The sequence below is a fragment of the Peromyscus maniculatus genome, chromosome 17 (assembly GCF_049852395.1).
Source record: "Peromyscus maniculatus bairdii isolate BWxNUB_F1_BW_parent chromosome 17, HU_Pman_BW_mat_3.1, whole genome shotgun sequence".
Lineage (NCBI taxonomy): Eukaryota > Metazoa > Chordata > Mammalia > Rodentia > Cricetidae > Peromyscus > Peromyscus maniculatus.
In genome coordinates this window covers 25,849,464-25,874,302 of record NC_134868.1, presented here as the reverse complement: position 1 = coordinate 25,874,302, position 24,839 = coordinate 25,849,464, and the positions used below count along the sequence as shown (strand labels likewise).

The 24,839-nt window shown below is 43.4% G+C and overlaps 2 long non-coding RNA genes across 2 annotated transcripts; one reads left to right on the top strand and one right to left on the bottom strand.

Annotated features, from left to right (window-relative positions):
• The first annotated feature begins 559 nt into the window (after window positions 1-559).
• On the top strand, window positions 560-19,867 carry LOC143269028 (uncharacterized). Its single transcript, XR_013045301.1, has 2 exons — window positions 560-16,962; window positions 17,718-19,867. It is a non-coding gene; the product is annotated as an uncharacterized LOC143269028 (long non-coding RNA).
• Window positions 17,615-19,046, bottom strand: LOC143269029 (uncharacterized). Its single transcript, XR_013045302.1, has 2 exons — window positions 18,701-19,046; window positions 17,615-17,898 (listed from the first exon to the last, which is right to left on the bottom strand). It is a non-coding gene; the product is annotated as an uncharacterized LOC143269029 (long non-coding RNA).
• Window positions 19,868-24,839: the final 4,972 nt, after the last annotated feature.

Sequence of the window (24,839 nt, the reverse complement as noted above, 5' to 3'; positions counted from 1 at the left end):
TTCGCATTCTCCCGCCTTTCCCTGCGCCACCCGGGCGATTGGTCTGTCAACTCTCGCCCGGGGTTGTCGGGGGTGGGGGAGGGAGGAGGGAGGAGGGAGGGAGGGAGGGAGAGCGCGGGAGGGGAGGGGGGGAGGAGGGCGGCCAAACGGCAGGCCGCGCCCCGCCCCCTCTTAAAGGGGCCGCACGGCCGAGCCTACATTTTCTCCCCCACCCACCCGCCCCCCGCTTCGCCCCAAGGCTGACGGTGAGTCTCCGAGAGGCCGGGCCGCCGGGCGATCGTTCTCGTCCCGTTTCCCCCCTCCGTCCCCTCCCCCACGCACCCCCACACCCGGGGGGAGGACGGAGAGCGCCGGCCCGGCTCGCCCGGCTCCCCGGGGTTACCGACCTGGCCTCCATCGGGCGGATTCCAACCAGCGCCTTCCCTCGCGAGCCTCCGAGACGGCGAGAGCGGCGGGTTCTCCCCCCCCTCCACCACCAACCCCCCCCCCTCCCTGCGCGCTGCTTGGCCGAGTTGAGGCCTTGCCGGGGGGGGGGGGCGGGGGGGGGGGAGAACTAAGGGCGACCCAGGGCGCCGCCGCTCCGATCCGGCATGCGCGCGGCGGCTTCCCGCCGGGCAGCGAGCGTCTCCCCGCGGCCGCGGCCGCAGCATCCCGGGCCGCCGGAGAGCACCCGGGGGGCTGACCACCGAGGTAGGAGGGCGGTGCGCCCTCTGCCCTCGGCGCTCTGAAACGCCGAGTCCCCGCCTCGCGTGCTCCCCCCCCACTACCACCACGGCCACCGGCGCCGGGGCTGCTTCTCCCCCCCCCCCCCCGACTCTCCCCGAGCACCTTTGCGTTTGGTGTAGGCACGAGCTTGCAAAGCCTGTCTGTCCCCACCTCCCCAAAAGCACCCTAAGGAGACTGTTTTCAGGGGGTCGGATCACCAATCACTTAAGCACCGGAGGCCAGCGCGAGCACTTGGCTCGGTCGCGGGGGTGGGAAGCCCACGCGCGCGTGTGTACACACGCACACGTGCACACACACACGCACGGCGTTGTATTTTCACTCGGTTTCACCACTCACAGGCAGGGGAGCCGCGCCGATGGTATGAGATACCGAATCCGCCATCCAGTGCGGTGTTTCCTGGGTGAGCGGCTTTTCGGGCTCACTCTCCCGAGCACTGTCAGTGAAATGCCGGGCGGAGGAGCTAGTTGTCGTTAGGGATAGACCTCCCGGAGCGTCTGTAAACGTGTGAGTTCTGTCTTATTTAAGAAATCGGTGCAAGTGGAAGGAGAACGCACCGAGTTTTGAGGAAACGCTTGTGTAAACCCTATGGGGGAGCAGCTTGTTTGGGTGGGGGGAAAAAAAGAGAAAATGCCAGAGTGACAGGTTTGGGTCCTTGCCTGGTTTGCAGCTCTGCACCTGTTGCACGGCCTGTTCGGAACACTCCCGAATAGCGGTGAATATACTAAGCAGCTGCTGGTATGCCAAGGGGAATCCAGGTCTGCTCTAGAGGAAACTTTGAATGTGGTAACACACAAGGCGGAATTCCGCCTCCCGTTGACAAGGACTGGGAACTCTCCGTGTGCGAACATCTTTTAAACGCTGGGATTTTGACCACTCGGACAGTAAGCCAACCCAGGCAGAACACAGTTAAATTTCCGAAAACTTCGGGCAAATTTTCCTCCTGCGATTATTTGAATCTTTCACATTAAAGAGCCGAGTCTTGTCGAAGGTAACTTGGTGTGTGTGTGTGTGTGTGTGTGTGTGTGTGTGTGTTACCAGAAGTCGATTTTTGTTCGCTCACAAATTTAATTCAGCGAATCCCCGCTGGAAGATCAAATTAAGAGTTAGGCACCGTGGACCTCTGGATTTTATGCAGCCTGTTCACTGATCTGGAAGTAGACAGGATGTGTGGAAACTGAAGAGAGGCGGTGATGCAGAATTCCCAACAACAACCAAAAGTTGGGAAGCAATGAAAGGATTTGGAAAGCATTCCTGTTACCTCTCATAATTCTGACAGACTGAAAGGGAACAAAACAATCCAGATAATGTATTTCCACTGCTACTGGTATACGAACTTCAAATATGATAATATGTATGAGTCAGTGCAGATAAGCTTTTCTTGCTCTATTTATTTATACTGGTTAATCTAATCCTGACTTTCTCCTGAAAGCAGCCTGTGTGGGGAGAGTATTTACATGGAGATGGCAAGTGGGGGATGTAGATGCTCAGCCCAACTCCTGAGCCTAGTTCTATGTCATGGTCCTTTTCTTCTAAGTAGCCACTCCGATGGCCTTTTCAGATTGGGTTTCCGAGCCCTCCCACATGCAGAATTTAATAATCCCACTCTCTACAATATAGAAATTGATGATACTTAATTGTGTGTGGGGATATTTGTTCTTCGGTAGTTTTGTTTTATTTTTTGGTTTTTCGAGACAGGGCTTCTCTGTGTAGCTTTGCTCCTTTCCTGGAACTCACTCTGTAGCCCAGGCCTGGCCTTGAACTCACAGAGTTCTGCCTGCCTCTGCCTCCCCAGTGCTAGGATCAAAGGCGTGCGCCGCCGCCACCTGGGGGTTCTTAGGTATTTTCCTCTGCTCTTAAACTGACCTTGAAAATGATAAGTAGCTGATGCCCCCAAATTACTGTTCAGTTGGCTTTGTTACTGGACTAAATCTAGTATATCCCATTCGTGAGGTCCCTAATGGGAAATGTCTCCAAGCCTATTTCCTTTATAATAAAATGTCTATATCCTTAGTTAATATTGTATGAGATGAGAGAAACAATCTCAACTAATTAAAAGCAAACTAGCAAGAAGTTCTGAGCGGGTGGGAAGGATCAGTTTCTGCTTGAATCAAGCCAATTAAATTATAAAACCTTTTCTTCTACCGTTTAATTTTTCATTTTTTTTCCTTTTTAAAGATTTATTTTGTAAGTGTCTTCTCTGTGTGGATGTGCACCATATACATGCCTGGTGTCCTAGGAGGCCTGAAAAGGATGTCAGGTCCCATGGAACTAGAATTCCAAACAGTTGTGAGCCACCACCATGTGAGTGCCGGGGACCAAATCCAGGTCCTCTGCAAAAACAGCCAGTGCTCTTAACCTCTGAGCCATCTCTCCAGCCCTGAATAGTTTTTAGCTTTTTGGGTTATTGTTTTTTGTTTGTTTGTTTTTTGCTTTTTAGTTATTGTTTTTTAGGTTAGCACACAAAGCAAAGGGCTTCATCATGACGTCTTCCTACAAATATGTCATAGACCAGGTTGGCCTCAGACTTGAGGGAATCTTTCTGTCTGTCTCCCAAGTGCTGGGAGTACAGGCATATGCTGCCGTGCCCAGCTTAATGGTATTTAATTTTCTATGATGGAAATTTCCAAACACAGACGTATGCTTATATAAAGCATTCCGCATGCTCAACATCATCACTGTGTTATTTAACTTATAACCCTTGCTCTTTTTTACCCACAGGATTATTAAAATCTTATGTGAGGGGCTACAGAGTTGGCTCAGTGGTTAAGAGCACTTCCTGCTCTTGCATAGGACCCAGGTTCAATTCCCAGCACCCACGTGGTTCACAATCACCCCTGATTGCAGTTCCAGGGGAGCTGGCTTCCTCCTCTGACCTCTGTGAGCAACATGCATAGATGGGTGAACACATACACATGCAGGTAAACACTTAAACACATAAAATAACAATAATAATAAAAACTTTTTAAAGGCGGGACCTCTATGAGGCCACTGAAACGGCCAGCCAAAAGATCTCCTCTGGTGATACAGCTTCTTAAAATGTTCGAGTGTCTATGTTACTTAGCAGTTTAGGGTCCCTTGCTGTACCCCTACTTCTGTGTTCTGCTCGAATCCCCCTCAGTAAAGTCTTGTGTAAATGATGTGTGGGGAGAGATTTGTTTATTATGGAAATTTTGGTAAATAATATACCTCATGGTACGTGCTTCCCACCACCCACCTGATGGCTCACAGTCATCTATAACTCCAGTTCCGGGGGATCCAATGTCCTTTTCTGACCTCTGTGGTACCAAGCACCCACATGGTGTACATACATGCAAGCAAAACACCCATACATGTGTAAGAAAAAAATCTTATGTGAAAATACTTTAATTTATCTATGAACAGGTAAGAGATAAGGTTTTAGACATACATTGCCATTATCCTAACTCATACATAGTTTTTATAATTTAAATTATCATGTTTGTCTACTCTCTCATTTAATCTTTTCACATTTGGTTTAACAGAATCCAATCAAGTCTCAAACATATAGTTTGGTTAGTGAGGTCTTTCCTAAGCCAGTATGACCAATTAATTCCCTCTTGAGTTTAATGAAGCAGCAGTGTTTTTCTGCTATTTGGATGGTTGAAAAGCACTGTTAAAAATATGGGGAGAGGGCTGGAGAGATGGCTCAGAGGTTAAGGGTACTGGCTGCTCTTCCAGAGGTCCTGAGTTCAATTCCCAGCAACCACATGGTGGCTCACAACCATCTGTAATGAGATCTAGTGCCCTCTTCTGGCCTGAAGGCATACATGCAGACAGAACACTGTATCTGTATACATAATAAATAAATAAATCTTTAAAGAAAATATGGGGAGAAATTACTGTAAATGAAATCTTCATATCAAAAGGTCACCAAGCCTGGTGTGATGGCACACTACTTTAATCCCAGCACTCTGGAAGCAGAGATAAAAATCCGTGAGTTCAAGGTCAGCCCCAGTCTACATAGGGAGTTCCAGGCCAGCCAGGGCTACACAATGAGACCTTGTCTTCAACACATCACAAGGGTCACCAATTGACAACTCACTAGAGAAGTGTAATTGTACCTAATGCAAATGAATCCTTAAAAATCCAGAAACGTATATTAATTTTCAAGTGTAATTTGTTCTGGATGGCCCTGTGAAGCATTTTAAATTCTCTTGAAAAGCCAAAACTTCAAATCAATTCATCAGTATAAAAGGCAGCCAATAAACTTGCTAATTAATGGTCTATATCTCTGAGCTCAGTTTTAAGACCTGTTGATTACTTTACAAACACAGCTAATATACAATAGTTAACTAAAAAGAGTATATACAAAAGTCTTCACCAACTGATGACACCTCTTATCAGTATCTAAGTGTACCCTGGAGATGCAATTTCATTTTCGAGGAATGTTTTTCTTTTAAGAAACCACTTTAGCTAGATCAATAGGACAAAGTTAAGGAAATATCAGATTCTCTATCAAGAATGTTATATGCAGTCTATATACTTTGGGCTATTATAGCAGCCCTGTTTAGCATGTAGAATAACTACTAATAGCAAAAAGTTATTCTAAAACATTTGAATTAAGGAGCCAGAAATTACTTGAACTATCTAGTTGATAAGAAATTCAGCCTACTATTCCCATAACTGATGAAAAAAGCAAACATTTTGTCCCCTTAGTTATCACAGAGAGGAAAAAAATAACGCATATGTTATACTTTGCATAATGCTGACCAGAAAAACATTCATTTTCCCTAGATGGTTACCATAGTTACATGAGCCATTTATAACACCAAGAGGGGGAACTAGGTCACAGTATTGAAGGAGTTTGAATTATGCAATTATGTTTCCTAAAAGCAGGGGAAAGGTTTGAAATTTAGAGAAGAGAGATTTATGCTGTGTGTTCAAGTTGAAATTATGGTCTATTTTTTGTCTGTGAAACTTTAAAATTTTGTCCAAAATCAAATTATTGATATAGTTGATATCTTGACCAACGTTGTATAGTAGGTAGATCTATAAATGTCATTTTTTTAAAAAGATACCAGAGCATTCCATCCTTGTAGACAACCTTTTTATCCTAGTAGGCTGTCTTTCGGAGATGTTTTGCAAGTAATCTGTACACCCAATGGTTGCCCAGAACTGTGAGTGTCAGGTATGTGGGGATTGCTGCTCTCACATCATATCTTCTTTGACAGCCTGAGGGAAAAATGTAGCACGATGCCTGTGAGATACTATCCATCATTTGTTAAAATGGAGATACCGCCTTGAAATTGTTAATTTGTGGTACTTGTGATTTGCTATAGATGTTGTCAAGTGTAAATAAAAGCATTTGGAGAGGAAATATGTTTAGGGTTTTTGTTTGATAGTTTTTGTTGGCCTGGAACTCATAGAGATCTGTCTGCTCCACCCCAAGTGCTGGGGTTAAGGGCATGCGCCACCATATCCACAGAGGGGATTGTATCGAAAGCCATGGGAGTGTAAACTCCATCCTTTCTTTCTGTAATCGATTTTTATTAATTCTTTGAAACTTCGTGTATTCATACAATGTATTTTGATCATATTCATCCCCACTGCTCCCCAATTCCTCCGAGATCCACTCCTTACCCCCATTCCCTCCCAATTCCACATCTTTCTCGTTTCAATTATTCTTTTATTGCTTGTTATCATAATTACATTTCCCCCTTTCCTTTCCTCTCTTCAAGACTATATAACCCCCTTGCTCTCTCCCAAATTCACGGCCTCTTTTATCATTAATTGTTATACATGGTATGTACATACATATATATTTCTAAACGCAAACTGCTCAGTTTGCAGAACGTTAGTCATCTGTATGTTTTCAGGGTGGACCACTTGGTATTGGATAAGCAATCAGTGCGCTCCTCCCGGAGCAGCTTTCTCGCTCCTCACTCTAGTGTTCCTGAGTTGTCTGTGGTTGGTGTAGGACTGAGGCCTCTCAGGCTCTCCCCGTCCCCTTTGCTTGTCTATCGGTGTGGTCCTTGTTCAGCTCATGTTTTGGGGAGTCTTGTTGGTGAGGCTTAGTGGGTGTATCTTCTGACATGCCTAGGAGATATGACCTCACAGCAAACTCCTAGTCCTCTGGCTCTTACAGTCTTTCTGCCCCCTCTTCCGCAATGACCCCTGGGCCTTGGGTGTGTCTTCAATACAGTTCCATCCTTTCTTTAAGTAGAGATGTATATTTTGTTTTGTTTTAACCAAGAACCTCACGAGAAGTCGTTTTTATCCAGAGACCATGGCTGGGGTTTGTCCCGTGCTTAATAAGTAGAGACTGAAGAGTGAGAAAGAAAGACTTTGTTCTGCAGTTTTAGATGGCTCTTCTGAGTTTCATGGTCACTGTGAAGACTTTTTTAATATAAAAAAAAAAAGTCCTGGATCACTGATTCTTCAGTGGAGAGGAGTGCAGATAACAGGCAGCCTCATTGAGTAGCTGACAGAGTTCACCCTCCCTGTCATGGAGAGGTGTGGAAGAGTTTGAAGATTAAAAACTGCCTACATGAGCTGACGTCATGGCTCAGCCAAGCGAGGCATTTGAAGCCCTGAGAGGGACCGAGTTTCCTCTCCACATCTCCAAGTGGAAGGAGGGAACTGACTCCAGAGACCTAACTGTCCACTGACCTCTACAGGCCTGCCTTGGCAAGTGCACACCTGTGCTCACACACAAGATAAATGGGTAATGTTTTAAAACAGTAAGTCGCCTGCAGACACTTGTTTACAGGTGATAATGTGGGTGAAGAGCAGTAACTTACCCTAGTGTCGCGGAGCAATACCTAAATGAAGCACACACCAAAAGACGGAGACAAAACTGATCTGACTTTCTGGCTCATAATCGTCATTGGGAAGAAAACACCCATAGAAAGGAAATTAAGGACTTGGGATGTTATGGATTTTGTTTTCTGTGAAGTCTTGCAGCAAATTTAACAGAATCACCCAGAAAGGAAAATTAGCCTTTTTCTCTTCAAACGATCACTAAACTGAAAATACCAGAAGTCACATGTTGCTTAGACTTATTTTCAAGGGCCTTAAGCTTTCAGCCCTCGTTGGAAATTTGTCTTTTAAAAATGAAACTAATACTCTTAGCCAGGTGCTCTTTGCCGGAGTCCTTTGTTCCTCTGAAGTTACTCTCATTGGCTGCAGGTAGAACACACACTCAACATTGCATGAGGTCAATCTCTGGCACCTAAAAAGAAATTCAAATCGATCACTTGATAAGGCTTTATTGGAGCTAGCGCCACATTAACTGCCTTTGGCATGATTAATACAGTATTCTGGTGAATAATGATTTATCTTTCTCGGGAAATGGACTTTTTAAAACGGCTTATCAAATTTATTTCCATAAACAGACTTTTTCCAACAGCTTCTGTACCTGAAAGCAGTATATGTTACTTACACAACGTATGTAGGAAAGGTTTATGGAAAATGATGTTTAAGATTTTCTTTTGTTATATCAAATAACTTTTCAAATCCATGTGTGTATGTGCAGGTGTTCTTGTGTGAACGCATGTACATGTGTGGGGGTCAAAGGACAACTTAAGAAGTTGGTCCTTGCCTTTTATTTACTTTGTCTGATATAGGGCCTCTTGTTCCTGGCTGTGTATGCCAGGCTAGCTGGCCCCAGGGCTTCTGGAAGATTCTCTTCCACCTCTCACCTTGTCATAGGAGTTCTCAGATTGTAGACATGTGCTACTGCAGTCTACCTTTAATTATAAGTTTCAGAGACCCCAAACTCATATCCTAAAGCTTGCACAAACTCGTTCCCCACTGGGCCTTCTTATCAAATAATTGTAAAGGACCAGTTTTATAAAAATAGATTTTATAGGACTATAATTTAGAATCAGCTTTTAAAATAAAGATTTATTTTCAGTTATGTGTATATATGTGTCTATATGTGGGTTATATGCATGTGTGGGTGCAATGACTTCAGGGTCCAGAAGAGTGCATCAGATTCCTTGGAGCTGAAGTTACACAGATTTGTGAGCCGCCCGATGTGGGTGCTAGGAATTCAGTCCTCTGCAAGAGAGTACATGCTGAACTATCTCTCTAGCCCAAGAAACATGAGTATCTTCAAAAGGAATCACCTTTGGTAAAAGGTCAATGTTTTCCTGAAAACATGTCTCCATCCTTATGTTTTACAGAAGCCACATAAAGCAGTTACTGTTCTTACCAGGATTTCACCCATACTGCGGTCAGTATCTACAGTCCTGCCACACACTGTACAAACAGTTCTCTGATGTGCATCTGATAAAGCCAGGTCATTAACTGCAAGACAAATCTCACTTTAGCCACAAGTATCTTCAAGCAGGCGAGCTCTATCGAGGATTTATGGGCTTGTATTGTATGCACTGCCCAACGCTGTCGGTAATCATTCGGCCAGATGCTACTGCCTCTTGGGCAGTGGTTCCTGCATTCAAGGGGTGTGATCAACAGGAAATAACACTTTCCGTTCCCACCACTTACATTAGAGCATTTCCTGATACTAATGTATTTTGACTTTCTGTTTTAGTACAAATACCCAGGGACAAAAATCTACAATTGCATATATGTGAGAGCCAAATTGTTCAATCAAATCCACATTTTTTTTTAGCAGTTTGAGAGAGGTTTTATGTAATCTTTGGCTCAGTGTAATTCCAAACTTGTGGTTAAGAACTTTTAAAATATTTGTTGGATTTCTTTTCAGGGATTCAAGTTAAGTCATAAAAGGTTTATTATTTTTATGGGTCATGTATCTTTTTTTTAAAAGATTTATTTATTTATTATCTATACAGAGGAGGGCGCCAGATCTCATTACAGATGGTAGTGAGCCACCATGTGGTTGCTGGGAATTGAACTCGGGACCTCTGGAAGAGCAGGCAGTGCTCTAAACCTCTCAGCCATCTCTCCAGCCCAATGGGTCATGTATCTTTAAATAGATATTTAGGTGGATGTTACCTGTAAACGCTTTCAGTAGCTACCTACTATCTCAGAAGGGACCTAGGAGATAGAACTACCCACAAGAGAACTTTTTTCTGAAGTCTTCCACTGAGCTGTTTCTTTATAGGAATGAAATTTGAAATTTCATTATTTCATATTTGGAATGAAATTTGAAAATTCATTGGAAGTCACATCTAATGAAAAATCTGAAGAAGGCAATTGAGGAAGGAAACAGGGAGAAGACTCTGAATGATGTCATAAGAAGGTGACTGGGGAAGGAAACAGACAAGAAGACCCTGCATGATGTCACATGACTGGGGAAGGAAACAGACAGGGAGAAGACCCCAAATGTCATAAAGCAAAGAAGAGACGCATCAAGTAGCTTCTTTTGTTACACGACTCAGAACTCCAAGAAATTGAGTTTCCCACAGGACATCTTTTTCAATTTGGAATATAAATTAATTATTTTCCTAAGAAAATAAATACTGGTAGGCACCGGTGGGGATGTGCTTGGGGATGGAATACCTGCCCATTGTACCCAAGACTCTGGGTCCAGTCCTCAACACTGTAAAAAAAAGGGGGGGGGGGAGTGTCTTAGCTAGGGTTACTATTGCTGTGATAAACACCATGACCAAAGACAACCTGGGGAGGAAAGGGTTTAACTGGCTTAGGTTTCCATATCATAGTCCATCACTGAAGGAAACTGACGGGCACTCAAACCCTGCAGGAACCTGGAGGCAGGAGCTGATGCAGAGGCCATGGAGGAGTGCTGCTTATTGGCTTGCTCATCTTGCTTTCTTCTAGAACCCAGGATCACCAGCCCAGGGATGGCCCCACCCACAATGGGTTGGGTCCTCCCCCATCCATCACCAATCAAGAAAATGCCCCACAGGCTTGCCTACAGCAGATCTTTTGGAGGCATTTTCTTAATGCCTCTCTCATGACTCCAGCTTGTGTCGTGTTGACATAAAACTAACCAGCAGGGGAGGGAAGGGAGAGAGCAGCCACGGAGGGAAGAAATAGAAAAAACGATCTGAGTGGTTCTAATACCACTCAGAGGGATTTTCAGTACTGTGGAAAGACCTAGAACGTCAACCCGGCTGCACTCCTTGGAGAGAAGGGAGAAGCAAGAAAGGAGAGATGATTAGGTCAGTTCAGATGGAGGATCGCCTCAGGAAGTTTGTAGGCGGTAACATCCGTTACTTTAGCTGTTGTAGTTCAGAGAGGGGAGAAAAGATGTCAGCTCCAGGCTTTTAGGGTGAGTCGAAGGTAGTGGCAAAGATAGAGAAAACAGGAATTCTAGGCAGCAAAGCTGATTTGCAGGTAAAAGATAAAGGATTTAAATTATACAAAAGAGATAAGGCCTGCAGGTTTTTACAGCTGAGCTCTGTCTATCTTTGGGGTTCTCTTCCAAATAGCATGAACTACTTCCTCTATGCAGCCTGTCTGTGAAGAAGACTCAGAGAAATTGGAGCCTAGGACATGTTGAGCTGTAGAGACAGCAGAGGAAGTGAGTTGGAGAGCAAGTGGTCTGAAGACTGTCTTCTATATATGTGCCCAGCCTTCATTAGCTCTATACTGTTCCCCACGGTAAGCCAGGAATTGGTAGTGAGTGACAGGCGAGGCTATACAGACCTTTGTGCAAAAGAGTGAACAGACCTGGTTGTTTCCTCTTGGCCTGTCTCCAAGAGAGCCACCCTTGACCCTCAGCCAGCCCTTAGAAAGCCCCCGGAGCATTCCGCATATTATTAATGATGCTTCTGTTATATACAAATGGAGAAACGGCCCGCTCCAGATCAGCTTGCCAAGTTGTTTCATATAAACATCAGTCTCAACTTATAATAAGCAACTGGTTTTACTCTTGAGGTCCTCACGATTCGTTATTTAGTTGCTATCACTAATTGCATAGTGGAAATGCATGAGAGCAGCACCCTGCAAAAGTGTTGGTTCCTAGCGGGTGGGGATTCCTATATGGCTCGGGACAAAGGCCATCATGAAGCCTATGTTGGCTCTCCCTGAATTTCATTGATACATCATTTTCCTGGTGTGTTTGCTCTGTAACTGTGTGTGATATAGGTGTAGGAGCACATATCCATGTTTATATAGGCCAGAGCACATCGTCAGGTGTCTTCCTTACTCCACACCTGTGTTTTGAAGCAGGGTCTCTCACTGAGCCTGCAGCTCCCCAATTTGGCTAGGCTTGTTGGCCAGTGAGCTCTAGAGATCTGCCTGTGTCCATCCACCCCCTTCACTCCCACCCTGCTCTGGAGTTACAGGCAGAAGCTGCCATGCCTGGCTTTTATGGGGGTTCCAGGATCCAAACTCAGGTTCCCATGCTTGCTTAGTAAATACTTGCCCACCTGAGCCATCTCTCCAGCTCAGCTCTGTAACTGTTGCTGTAATAAATGTTAGCTCCGTATACTAACTATTGAGGTTTTTGAGTTCTGGGATCACCAAAGGAAACAACTATATACATAAAACGGAATGAATTAAAAATCCACTTGTCCATCTGAGTCTTGATAGGATCATTGAGAAGAGAAAAAAAAAAATCACCATATGTGAGAATTTGCCGTGTCTGGATTTAAATTCAAGGTTTTGATCCATGTCCAGGAGACATTTAAAGGGATGTAGAGCTCATCAGGAAAATGCCTATGGGTATAAGTATAAATAAAAGCAGATTGGCAGTAGGTGCAGACGGAGGGCAGAATTAAAGACAGACTAAATTTCGTGGAGTGAAGTGAGGTCGAGGAGGAGGAGGTCTTCAGAATAAATAGAACCAAGCTTTCTTTTCTCCCTTGCATGTATTTCAGCACTGTGTAAAAAGATGTAAATGAAATATTCATGGAACTTAATATGTCCTGAGTCCAATTCAAGTTTGAATAAATTGTGTGTAACCAAAAATCCATACTATATCCAAATGTAAGTATCTCGTATGATGATTTTTTTTTTTTCTAGACAGGGTTTCTCTGTGTAGCTTTGTGCCTTTCCTGGATCTCACTCTGTAGACCAGGCTGGCTTCGAACTCACAGAGATCCACCTGCTTCTCCCTCCTGAGTGCTGGGATTAAAGGTGTTCACCACCACCACCCGGCTCATATGATGATTTTTGAACCCTCTAGATAGGAATTTCAGGTGCAAACTCTTATTCCAAAGGCTCAGCAGTAATATGTATTATAAGCAATCAACTGTGATTATATTTGGTAATTTCTTCAGCAGTTTAGTTAAACTGCTTGCTTACACCTACAACAGTTTGCCTAGTTACACACAGTTCTGACATTTGCAGGGAGAATTTAATAAGCCAGATTAAGACCCTGTCTCAAAATAAATAAATAAATAAACAAACAAACAAATAAATAAACTTTGAAAGGTCTAGTAATTGCCAAGTAGATGCTATTAAATCAATGTTTGGCCAAATTAAAAAAATTTATTAAAAAAAAACTTTATAAAATATATAAAACTACCAAGAGGCACTGGAGAGCAAGAAAAGAAGGTAGAGCCTAGAAAGAAGTCTACACTTAGAAGAAGGAATTGGCAGTCCAAGAGCTTCCTATAAAAACTATCATTAAAAAAACAAAAACAAAAACCAACTATCATTTAGCAGGGCAGTGGTGGCACGTGCCTTTAATCCCAGCAATCAGCAGGCAGAGCCAAGGGTTCTCTGTGAGTTCAAGGCCAGCCTGGTCTACAGAGCAAGTTCCAGAAGAGGCACCAAAACTACACAGAGAAACCCTGTCTCGAAAAACAAAAAAATCAAAACAAACTATATATATATTTATCATTTAGTCAGAGCGGAGGTTCCAGTCAGTGTCATACAGGACTATAAAATTTAAATAGACAAGTCGGGGTGCTGGCTCAGTGGATGAAACACTAGTGAGAACCCGTGTTTGGACCCCCAGAACCCATGTAAAGCTAGCAAGGCACAGCTGTAATTCTGGCACTCCTGGGACCAAATGGGAGGTGAACACAGGAGGGCCTCACAAGGGAGACAGGCCAGGACCGGTACCCCAGATTGTTCTCTGACCCCCGCCCCCCATACATGCACTGTGGCAACAAATAACACATAATGTCATTTGTTTTTTTAACTTACATAGAAATGTGCAAACTTGAACCAGGAATGGTGATACACGCCTTTAATCCCAGCACTCTAGGCAGAGACAGGCAGATCTCTGTGAGTTCAAGGGCAGCCTGGTCTGTAGAACAACTCCAGGCGAGCCAAGGCTACATAGTGACACCCATATCTTCGGATTTCCTTTGCTGCAGCGATGAAACACCCTGACTAAAAGTAAGTTGTGAAGGAGAGGGTATATTCGGCTTACACCTCCACATTGCAGTCCATCATCAAAGGAAGTCAGGACAGGAACTCAAACAGGGCAGGAACCTGGAGGCAGGAGCTGATGCAGAGGCCATGGAGGGGGTGCTGCTGACTGGCTTGCTCCTCATGGCGTGCTCAGCCTGCTTTCTTACAGAATTCAGGACCACCGGGGGATGGCACCACCCACAATGGGCTGGCCCTCCCCCATTAATCACTAAGTAAGAAAATGCCCTCCAGGCTTGCCTGCAGCCTGAGCTTATGAAGTATTTTCTCAGCTGAGGCTCCCTCCTCTCACGTGACTCAGCTTGGGTCAAGTTGACATAAAACCAGCCAGTACAGCTGACCCCTTGCCAGTTGGCACACAAACACATCACTTTTCTTTTTTTCAAAATAGGGTTTCTCTGTGTAACAGCTTTGGCTGTTCTGTAACTCACTCTGTAGACCAGGCTGGCGTCACACTCAGAAACCTGCCTGCCTCAGCCTCCTGAGTGCTGGAATTAAAGGCGTGCACCACCAAGACCAGCTCAGCATATCACTTTTCAATTAGAACCCTTCTTTTCTCATGTATCCCCCAAATGACATGTTATTATGAATATCACAATGCAAAACATAAATATTTTTAAAAGTCCCACAGTGTTTACAAATTCAAACATAAAATCTTCAGACTCAGGCTGGAGATAGGGTTCAGTGGTTAAGAGCATTGGCTGCTTTTCTAGAGGACCCAGGTTCTATTCCCATTACCCACATGGTAGCTCACAACTGGAGTCTGACACCCTCACAGAGACACACATGCAGACGAAACACCAATGCACATAAAAAACAAACAAAAAGAAAAAGAAAAAAAAACACACCAATACTTCAGTCTCTTTAAAAATCTAAAGTCTTACAGCTGTGGACTCCTGTAAAAAAAAATAAAAATAAAAATTATGTTAAATACCTTCCCACTTCAAGAGGGAAGAACCAGGGCACAGTCACAATCTGAGCGAAGCAAAACCAAACTCCAACAGTATAAAAGCCTCAACATCCAACGTCCAGGATTCATTCAAGACCTGGGCTCCTCCAAAGGTTATGGCCCACCCCTCTGGCTCCGCCCTCTGCCGCACACAACTTGTCCAAGCTTCGGCTGGCTCCACCCCCACTGCTCCTGCTGTCCTTGGTCTTGCTATGGTACTGGCATCTCCAAAACCACTGGGGTCCCCCCTGCAACTGGTTCGCGCTTTCGTCAATATCGTCCCCTAGGCATAGGGCGGCAATGGTGGACTTAAGTGTCATTCATGGCAGGGAAAAGGCCAGCAGCCATAATCACAGCGGATCGTGCCTCTGCTTGATATCAAACGTCAAGTGAGTACAGCAGGCAGGTCTTCAGTTCCGAATAAAAGCGTGTTTTCCTGGGCTGGGGAGAGGGCTCCGCAGTTCAGAGCACTTACTGCTCTTGCAGAGGGCCAGGGTTCGATTCCCACTACCCACACAGTGGCTCACCAATACCTGTAACTTCAGCTGTAGGGGATCTATTGCCCTTACATGTACATGGTGTACATACCCGCAAGCAAAACACTCACACACGTAAAGTAATATCAATAAATCTATAATAATAATAATAATAAAAATTTAAAACTCTTAAGAGGGTCTATTATCCTGCTAGATGTGAAAAATGATTTTGATTCTAAAGCTAACATTGATTCGGGCAGAAGTTCTTTTACATAGACAGAACTGAAAAGGAGCTTGAAACCAACCTGGGTTACAAGAGAACCTGCCTTAAAATAAAAATAAAATAAGTAAATTAAGTACTTACGCTACTGTCATATTTCTGTCCACCCTTTTCCCAACTGTGTGCTTTTTTTTCCAAAATTGAATTGACAATGTATACATATGCTAACTTGCAATTTTATGATGGCTAAATAAAATTCCATGGTTTGGAAAGATTAATTGCTTTCCAGTTCTTTTATTCGGGTTGGTTGTAGTCTTTCTTATAGAAGGTTTAAATGACCATCTACATGCTTGCCTATTGTTATATATTTCTTTAGTAGAGGACCTTTAAAAGAGCATTTCTAGGTAGGAGATCTCACTTACTGATAAACACTCGGATCCTGGCGTTTTCTTCCTCCTCAGCATTCCACAGTATGCGTACCCCACTGCTTCCCCCCTGGGCCTTTGTTTTCTCTCCAGTGGGGTCTCCTGTTCTTCTCAGCTGCACAGTCGGCCAGCACAATAGCCCCTGTGGTTCTAAGCCACAGCCGCACCTAAAAGAAAAGCCCAGGATTTGCATCTGGACTTCTGCCCGGGTAAATAACAGAAAAGATAAAGGAAACTCCTGAAAAGCGAGACTCATAAAGCACCAGCCCCCACCTTCAGTGGCACAGGTTGTTTCTGCTTCTGGCAAGAAAGAGAGAACACTTTCACAGAGGGAACAGAGGACAGGCTGGGATTTCAGTGTGGCTCATCCTCATCCCCCTGTTCCACACAGTTCTTCACACAGTTTGATCAATACCCCCACCCGGCTTCATGTACTCTGTTTTCCTCTATCACACTTTCCTCCTGCGCAAGACGTTCACCTTTGAAGATTTTCCTTTTGTTTTTCCTCCATCAACGTGAGATTTTAAACTCCGACAAAAGGGTATAATGAGGTGGCCTAACACAACTTTGTAAGAAAATTGATTAGGGGCTGGAGAGATGGCTCAGAGGTTAAGAGCACTGGCTGCTCTTCCAGAGGTCCTGAGTTCAATTCCCGGCAACCACATGGTGGCTCACAAACATCTGTAATGAGATCTAGTTCCTTCTTCTGGCTGCAGGTGTGCATGCAGACAGAACACTGTGTACATAATAAATAAGTAAGTCTTTAAAAAAATATTATTTTAAAAATGCTGTCCGATGTGTTGTTTTTAAGATCCAGGCAACGTGGACTGGGAAGATGGCTCAGTGGATTAACAACACTTGCCGCACAAGCATGATGGCCTCAGTTTGAATCCCCAGAACCCGCTTACAATATTGGTCGTGACCCCAGTACTGGTGAGCAGAAGCAGGGGGATGGCTGGTCTTGCTGGCCTCGGCCTAGCTCCAGGTTCAGTGAAGGACTCTTTCTCAAGAGAATACGGTGGAGAGCGGTAAAGAGTGTCCTTCCCTGGCTTACTCTTGAGTGCGCGCGCGCGCGCGCGCACACACACACACACACACACACACACACACACACACGATTGAGGCAAGTTGTATTTTATGTTCTGTTGAAACAACAAATCCAATGTGATATTAAAGACTATTCAGGGGTTGCAGAGAGAAAGAGACAGCTCTGTGGTTCAGAGCATATATCGTTCTCCCGAGGGACCTGAGTTTGGGTCCAGCACCTATGCTGGGCAGCTCACAGCCACCTGTAACTCCAGCTTCAGGGGGATCTGATGCCTCTAGCCTCCGAGGGCACCTGTACCTACATGCGTGCACCCCCCACACACATACAAATAATTTAAAATAATAAAAGTAAATCTCTAACGTACAGATGATGTATTTGATGTTATTACCAAAACAGGTAACACATGTGCCTTTCGTCTTGTCCTTGGCTGTATCACATGAACACTTGGACTACAAAGTGTTATACAGTTTGTGGCTCATGGAAACCAACAGAGTAGTCAGAATTTATAGACTATGAAAACTAATAAAAGAGAAAAAGGAGGGTATTGTGTATTTATTTAGTCTGCACATAAATAAAAAATAAAATTCACTGAGGAATTCAGAATTTTCACCAGAAGGTGGCATGTTGTATGGCCTTGCAGAAACTGGTTCTTGAGATGAGGGCTGAAGATGAGGACGACTCTCTCAAGGCATTCCAGATAAAGAGTGCAGCTGCAGCGAGGATACAAGCTCTGAGAGAAGGACAGACTTCCCATGCTTCCAGAGGAGAGAAGAGGCCACCAGCTCAGCTGAGGAATCAGAAAAGCCAGGATCATACACGGCCTGGAAGAAACGATGGGTTAGACCGCTGCTCTGTGTGCTCTCAAGAACAGGATGCTAATTAACGTAGCCTTTGGAGGCTTCACACGTAAATAAATTCTGACAAGGTCACAGGTAGAGGAAGATGGGACCGTATCTACAGTAAAGAATGGCCAATAGTGACAGTTATTTTGTCCACTAGGGAGAAAAACAAAAATATGATTAATAGAAATGAGAGGAAAATACAACGTGTGTTCAAAAGGTAAAAGGCTAAACTATTAGTAAATTTGGAAGCAAAGGTTAGGGTTAAGATAATCCTAACATATTTGGCACATTACACTTCCAATGTGGTTTTTCATTTGTTTGTTTGTTTGTTTGTTTTTGACTTTTTGTTTTTCCAAATAAGAAGCAGCCTTCTTTTTCCTTGCTTTTAAAATTTGAGAAATCATGCCTGTATGCTGCCCCCTAGTGGCCAAATGATCCCATCTTCGGACATGCCACTTAAACCTGAATTTTCCCCTGGCAGGACTGTGTAACCTAGGGAATCAAATCCATTTGTTTGCGCAGTTCTTTTTCCCTACAAAGAACACTAAAATGCCAGTGAGAGGAATCAGTGGGTCATTTGTAGCTGGGAGTTTTCCTGTGTCCTGGCTGGCCGGCGGTAGGGACAAATCGTTCCTACTCACGTCCCCCAAGTAAACACACAGAGGCTTATATTAATTATAACTGCATGGCCATGGCTCAAGCCTTTTGCTAGCTAGCTCTTATATCTTAAATTAGCCCACAACTATTCATCTATGTATCACCACATGTTCCGTGGCTTTACCTGCGTCCCATTACGTGTTGCTCCTTGAGCAGCTCACTGGCGTCTCCTGACTCAGCCTTCCTCTTCCCAGAATTCCCCTTGTCTGCTTATCCTGCCTATACTTCCTGCCTGATGACCGACCAATCAGCATTTTATTTATCAACCAAATCAGAACAACACACATTCACAGCATACAGAACGACATTCCACAGCACTTCTCCTTTTCTGTCTAATCAAAAAGGAAGGTTTTAACTTTAACATAGTAAAATTATATATAACAAAACAGTTATGAAGCAAACATTACAGTTATAATATCTAGTCTATTTGTATTTGGCAAAATTAAAGAGAATATTCTATTTATCCTATATTTGTAAGTCTAAGGTTTCATATATAACTTATCTTTTGTTACAACCAAGGAAAATTATAACTGTCCAGTCTTCAACTACATCAAAGACCTCAGAGGGATATAATATTGTCTAAGTAAACAGGAAGAGCATTGTAAGCAACTTCCAAAAATCTAGAATGACAGAGACAGCTGTCTGCCTGGACAGTCATCCAAAGTTCCTCCGCAACGTTGGGGCATCCATCTTCAGCCCAAAGGCCTAGAGTCTCTCAGTGTGAGTCTAATTCCTGAGACCTAATAGGTCCAAAGGGTACCCTGTTTCCTCCAAAGGGGCAGGCCTACTGACTTGGCCCAATATTGAGTCTAGGCTCAATTCAAACTGGACTTTAGAAACCAAGAAGGATTTCTGATGGTTGGATTAAAGTCAATATTCCTCAGGAACTTACGAAACAGGTTCCTACCAAAAGGAGTTATTTCCCTTGCTTCTGGCAGAGAGACATAGGACTCTCCATTGACATATACCTGTAGCAGCTATCAGCATATCAAAATCCATGCTGACCTCAGGCTCCTTCAGTCCCTAGTCACAAGTATCCATTATACATTTCAAAGCCCCCACGCTAGCATCCTGGCCCTTCTCACCTCAGATGGCCCCTGTCCCTCTGTTTTCTCTGCTCCCCTAGCCCTGGCCATGCCCAGACTGCTTCTTCTCTCTGCTCTGGACTCTTCCAGAAGCCTCTGGATGTTTTGTCTTTCTTTTTTTCTTTCTTTCTTTCTTTCTTTCTTTCTTTCTTTCTTTCTTTCTTTCTTTTTTTCTTTTTCTTTTTTTTTTTTTTTTGGTTTTTCAAGACAGGGTTTCTCTGTGTAGCTTTGTGCCTTTCCTGGAACTCACTTGGTAGCCCAGGCTGGCCTCAAACTCACAGAGATCCGCCTGCCTCTGCCTCCCGAGTGCTGGGATTAAAGGTGTGCGCCACCACCGCCTGGCTGTTTTGTCTTTCTTATCTATAATAAAAAACCTTCCCTCAATCATGAATGGCCATCTCAGTGATTTTTTTTGTTTGTTTGTTTTGTTTTTTTCTGTTCCCTCCAGTACAGGACCCACATGGTGGAAGAAGAGAACTAACTACTTATAATTACAGTTTTCCTTAGTTATAATAGAAAGTAAATTAGATACAAAACTTTAGACAAGATAACTAAGTATTTTCTGTAATTTTGCCAAATGCAAATGGATTGGGTATTGTTACTGTAATTCTTATTTAATAACTGTTTTTGTTCTATATAGTTTTACTATATTAAGGTTTAAACCTTCCTTTTTAATTAGACAAAAGGGGGGAAATGCTGTGGAACAAACCTTTTCTACACTATGAATATGTATTACTCTCATTGGTTAATAAAAAAAAGCTGACAGGCTGGTAGCTGGGCAGGAAGTTAGGCGGGACAGCCAAACTGAGAATGATGGGAAGAAGGAGGGCAGGGTCAGGAGAATCACCAGTCAGATGCAGAGGGAGCAGGAGATGAACATTCCATGCTAATAAAGATACCACCACATAGCAGAGGGTAAATAAGGGATATGGGTTAACTTAAAATGTGAGAGTTAGTAATAAGCCTGAGCTATTGGCTGAGCATTTATAATTCATATTCAGCCTCTGAGTTGGTAATTTGGACCAGGCGGTTGGGACAGGAAACATCTGTTTACAAACAGCCTGGTCTACAGAGCGAGTTCAAGGACAGCCAGGGCTAAGCAGAGACACCCTGTCTTGAAAAAAACAGAAACCAACCAAACAAAACACTTCATTTTCGTTTTCAATATGGAGGAAAACTACTTTTACTAATAACACTTGTTATATATTATATATCATGAGTTATTACCCCTAAACATGTTAATAGTAAGTCTTTTAGGGCAACTTGGATAAGGATAAAAAAAAATCAAGTATGAAAAAGAATTAAAATTCATTTTTTCATCTATACTACTGCTATCCTTTAACATCTTTATTGCTGTTTCGTTACTATTTACTTATTTATGCTTTTCTAGAGAATCCAGGCAGCTCACAAGCATCTGCAATTCCAGTTCCGGGGGTTCCACTCCCCCTATTCTGGCACAGTGTGCAAACATGCATGCAGGCAAAACACCTATAATGCACACAATACGTAATAATTGCTAAGGTTTATGCGGCAGAGTACCTTGGCAGATCTGAGCCGAGGAGTGCCACAGAGATCACGCCATGCAACAGATATCATACAAGAGATTTATTGGGGGCAGGGAGTGAAAGGCCATCTCAGAGCAGGGACAAGAGAGAGAGAGAGAGAGAGAGAGAGAGAGAGAGAGAGACAGAGAGACAGAGACAGAGAGAGACAGAGACAGAGACAGAGACAGAGAGACAGACAGCAAGAGACAGGGGCACCCTGAGTTCAATTCCCAGCACCCACATGGTGACTCACACCCATCTGTAATGAGATCTGGCATCCTCTCCTGTATACATAATAAATAAATAAATCTTTTTTAAAAAAAAAAAAAAAAAAGAGACAGGGGCACACACACAAACACACACACACACAAAGAGATGGGGGATGGTCTGTGACAGCGGGGACCTTTTAAAGTATTGCATTTAGTGGCTGATGATCACAAGGCCGCTGGTCCTGAGTGGCTGGAGGCAGGCTGGGAGAACGCCTGGTTTCTAACATTCCTCCTCTTGTTTATTGTAAAAGGTGAGGAAATAGGAAGGGGTGACTGGTGAGGCAGACACCGGGGCACCATGCTCTTCAGACTGCTCCGCTGTCTAGGGGTGTTGACATCTTGGGGGACTCAAGAAAACTGAGGTTTTGGCCAGGTCCTGGAAGAGCAGGCTGTTTTCCCCGCTGTCCAGGATCTGCAGGACCATCTTGGGCTAGGGAAGTACAGGCAGTGTCCATGGGGCTGGACTGCCTGGGGCTAGCCACTTTGAAGCCATCTGGGATTTTGAGGGATCACCTGCAGATTGGCAGGTTGCTAGAATAGATATATACTAGGGACAGAGGGTAAAGTTAAGAAGGAGTTTAGGGGAAATTTTTTTTTTTTTATCTAGGATGTACATTTGACACTTTTAGGCCCATGGGCCTGGTAGCTTGGGCAGGGGAATCCCAAGGCCAGGGAAAGGTGGAGGAGATCCCACCCTCAGGAATAGGCAGAATAGGCAGGTGGGGAAACAGGATGTTGATTGCCAAGAGTACTGATCTGGAGTGCATTTGACCCAAGAGAGGTGGATTCAAGTTGATTCCCTGAAGCTTACAAGAATTTAAGTTTACAAAAAGAGATCGGTTTTAGACATGTTAGCATTACCACTGGCTATAGTCTGTACTGAAATCCACACTGTAGACTCAAGCCTTTGAGTCATAGTAGAAGCTTGGGGACCCAAGATTATTCTGAGTTAAAATCATGACTATTCTTTCCTCTGTCCAGAAGACTGGTGTATATAGATTAGACAAGATGTGTTTCATACAATGAGAAGCACTTCTAAGTCTATTCTTAGAAGACAACCAAAGGAAATTTAAAATCTTGAGCTTGCGACTATAACAGTAGTCAATGGTTACCAGAGCTAGATCAATAGCTTATCAGAACTCTGTTGATTGGTAAAATTCTGGACTTTTGAAGTCTTAATAGAACAATAACACAGAGAAGGAAAAAAATCTGAAACATTTTTCATATACTTTAAGTCACTTTCTTATCACAACCTAAGCTTTCGCATCCTTAGACCTTTATAACTTGCATTTACACACCTTAAAACACTTTCTTAGATCTTAGATTCTCACAACTTAGGTTTTTGTATCCTCAGACCTTACATGCCTTACATGAACTTTATACCTTTTTTCTTTTTTTTCTTTTTCTTTTTTTTTTTTTTTTTTTTTTTTTTTTGGTTTGGTTTTTCGAGACAGGGTTTCTCTGTGTAGCTTTGCGCCTTTCCTGGAACTCACTTAGTAGCCCAGGCTGGCCTCGAACTCACAGAGATCCGCCTTGCTCTGCCTCCCAACACCTTTTTTCTATTCAATCATTTTCTCGCCAATCACGAGACACAGGTGGCTGATTACTGAGAGCAGTCATTGTAAAGCGAGTTCCTTTAAATAACAGAATAGTAAAAAGTTACATTGAAACCTGTCTTGTGAGTTTATCTCTTTTCAGAGTGTGATAGGAAGGTAGACTGTGTCTAGACACAGACGTAACTCTAGGAAAGTGAGGCCCGAGGCTTGATTTTCACACATGAAGAGAATCAAGGAGGCAGCTGAAGCCTTGGTTGCTGCTGTTAAACTGACAAAGCCTGGTCATCAACGTCACCAGAGATCTGAGAAGAATACATTTCACCCGAGTAAGCAGGAAGTCGAGACGGCAGCTCCTGGATCTATTAAAAATGACAGAGACTTGCCTGGACAGTCACCCTACCCTCTGCAGTCTTTGCGGGCAGAGGTCCCAGGGTGGCATCAGCTTTCAGCTGCTAGGTCCAGAAGATCTGGCAGACTTTCCTGTGGAGTAGGAATTTGGGAAGACTGGCCTACCTTATAGACAAAGTGGGGTGATCAACTTCCTAGTGTCCTGCTTGTCCACACTTTGGACATGGTCCTGGGGGCAGGCAGGTAAAGGACAGTTTTTACCCTGTGGCTGGCTTTGCCACATTTAAAGCAAGCTCCAGGTAGAGTTCTTCTGTGCCCTATCGTCTTCTTTGGAGGAGATCTTTGGGGGTGCTGTCAGAAACTAGCATTTCTCTCTATCACAAAAGGCTTTTTGTTTTGTTTTGTTTTTTTTTTTTTGTTCTTTTTGTTTTCCGAGACAGGGTTTCTCTGTGTTGCCCTGCAACTCACTCTGTAGCCCAGGCTGGCCTTGAACTCACGGAGATCCTCCTGCCTCTGCCTCCTGAGTGCCGGGATTGAAGGTATGTGTCACCACTGCCCAGCTATGAGAAGCTTTCTTTATTAAACATTTTAAATGCCATATTCAGCAGATTTCTGAAGAGTTTGAAGACCACTATCTATTAAGTCTATATAAACCAGACAAACTTTGCTTGTTTCTAATTACTTGTTTTGGAGGCTAAATAAAGCTTATTCCTGTAATTAAACTACATTAGTACTTAACATGACTACAAGTATAATTCTGGATACATTAAAGAATTTGATCATATATAAGAGGACTGACCATTAATTTCTGTGACTTAATTATCCTTAAGAGTTTACAAGTTAGTAGTTTTCATAAGACTAGGACTTTACATTCCATCCCTGTTTTGAGTTGAAGCTCTTCTAGCATCAAAATTTAAATTTTTTTTTGTAATATATAGGCAAAGGGCCTTTAAAAAAAAAGATTGATTTATTTATTATGAATACAGTGTTCTGTCTGCATGTACACCTGCATGCCAGAAGAGAGAACCAGATCTCATCGTAGATGGTTGTGAGCCACCATGTTGTCACTGGGAATTGAACTCAGGACCTCTGGAAGAGCAGCCAGTACTCTTAACCTCTGAGCCATCTCTCCAGCCCCAAAGTAAAAATTTTAATCATAGATACAGTCCATAGAGAGACTGGCAACTTTACTGATCCTTTTATAGTGCACCATTATAGCACATTGCAGTTTTTTGTATGGCTTAGTTTATCCAAATGGCTAAAGCTTAAAGTGAGAAAAGACAAAGAAACTAGACAAATATTACTGTGAATCTGAGTAGGAATTTATAAATCTTAATTATCAAATACACTTATTTATCAAACGCATATTTGTTATTTATCTAAATATTCTAGCAGCTTGTAGTTAAACAGTAAAGACATAAGCAGTTAGGTGTAAATCTCTAAGTCAGCTGAACTTGTTCA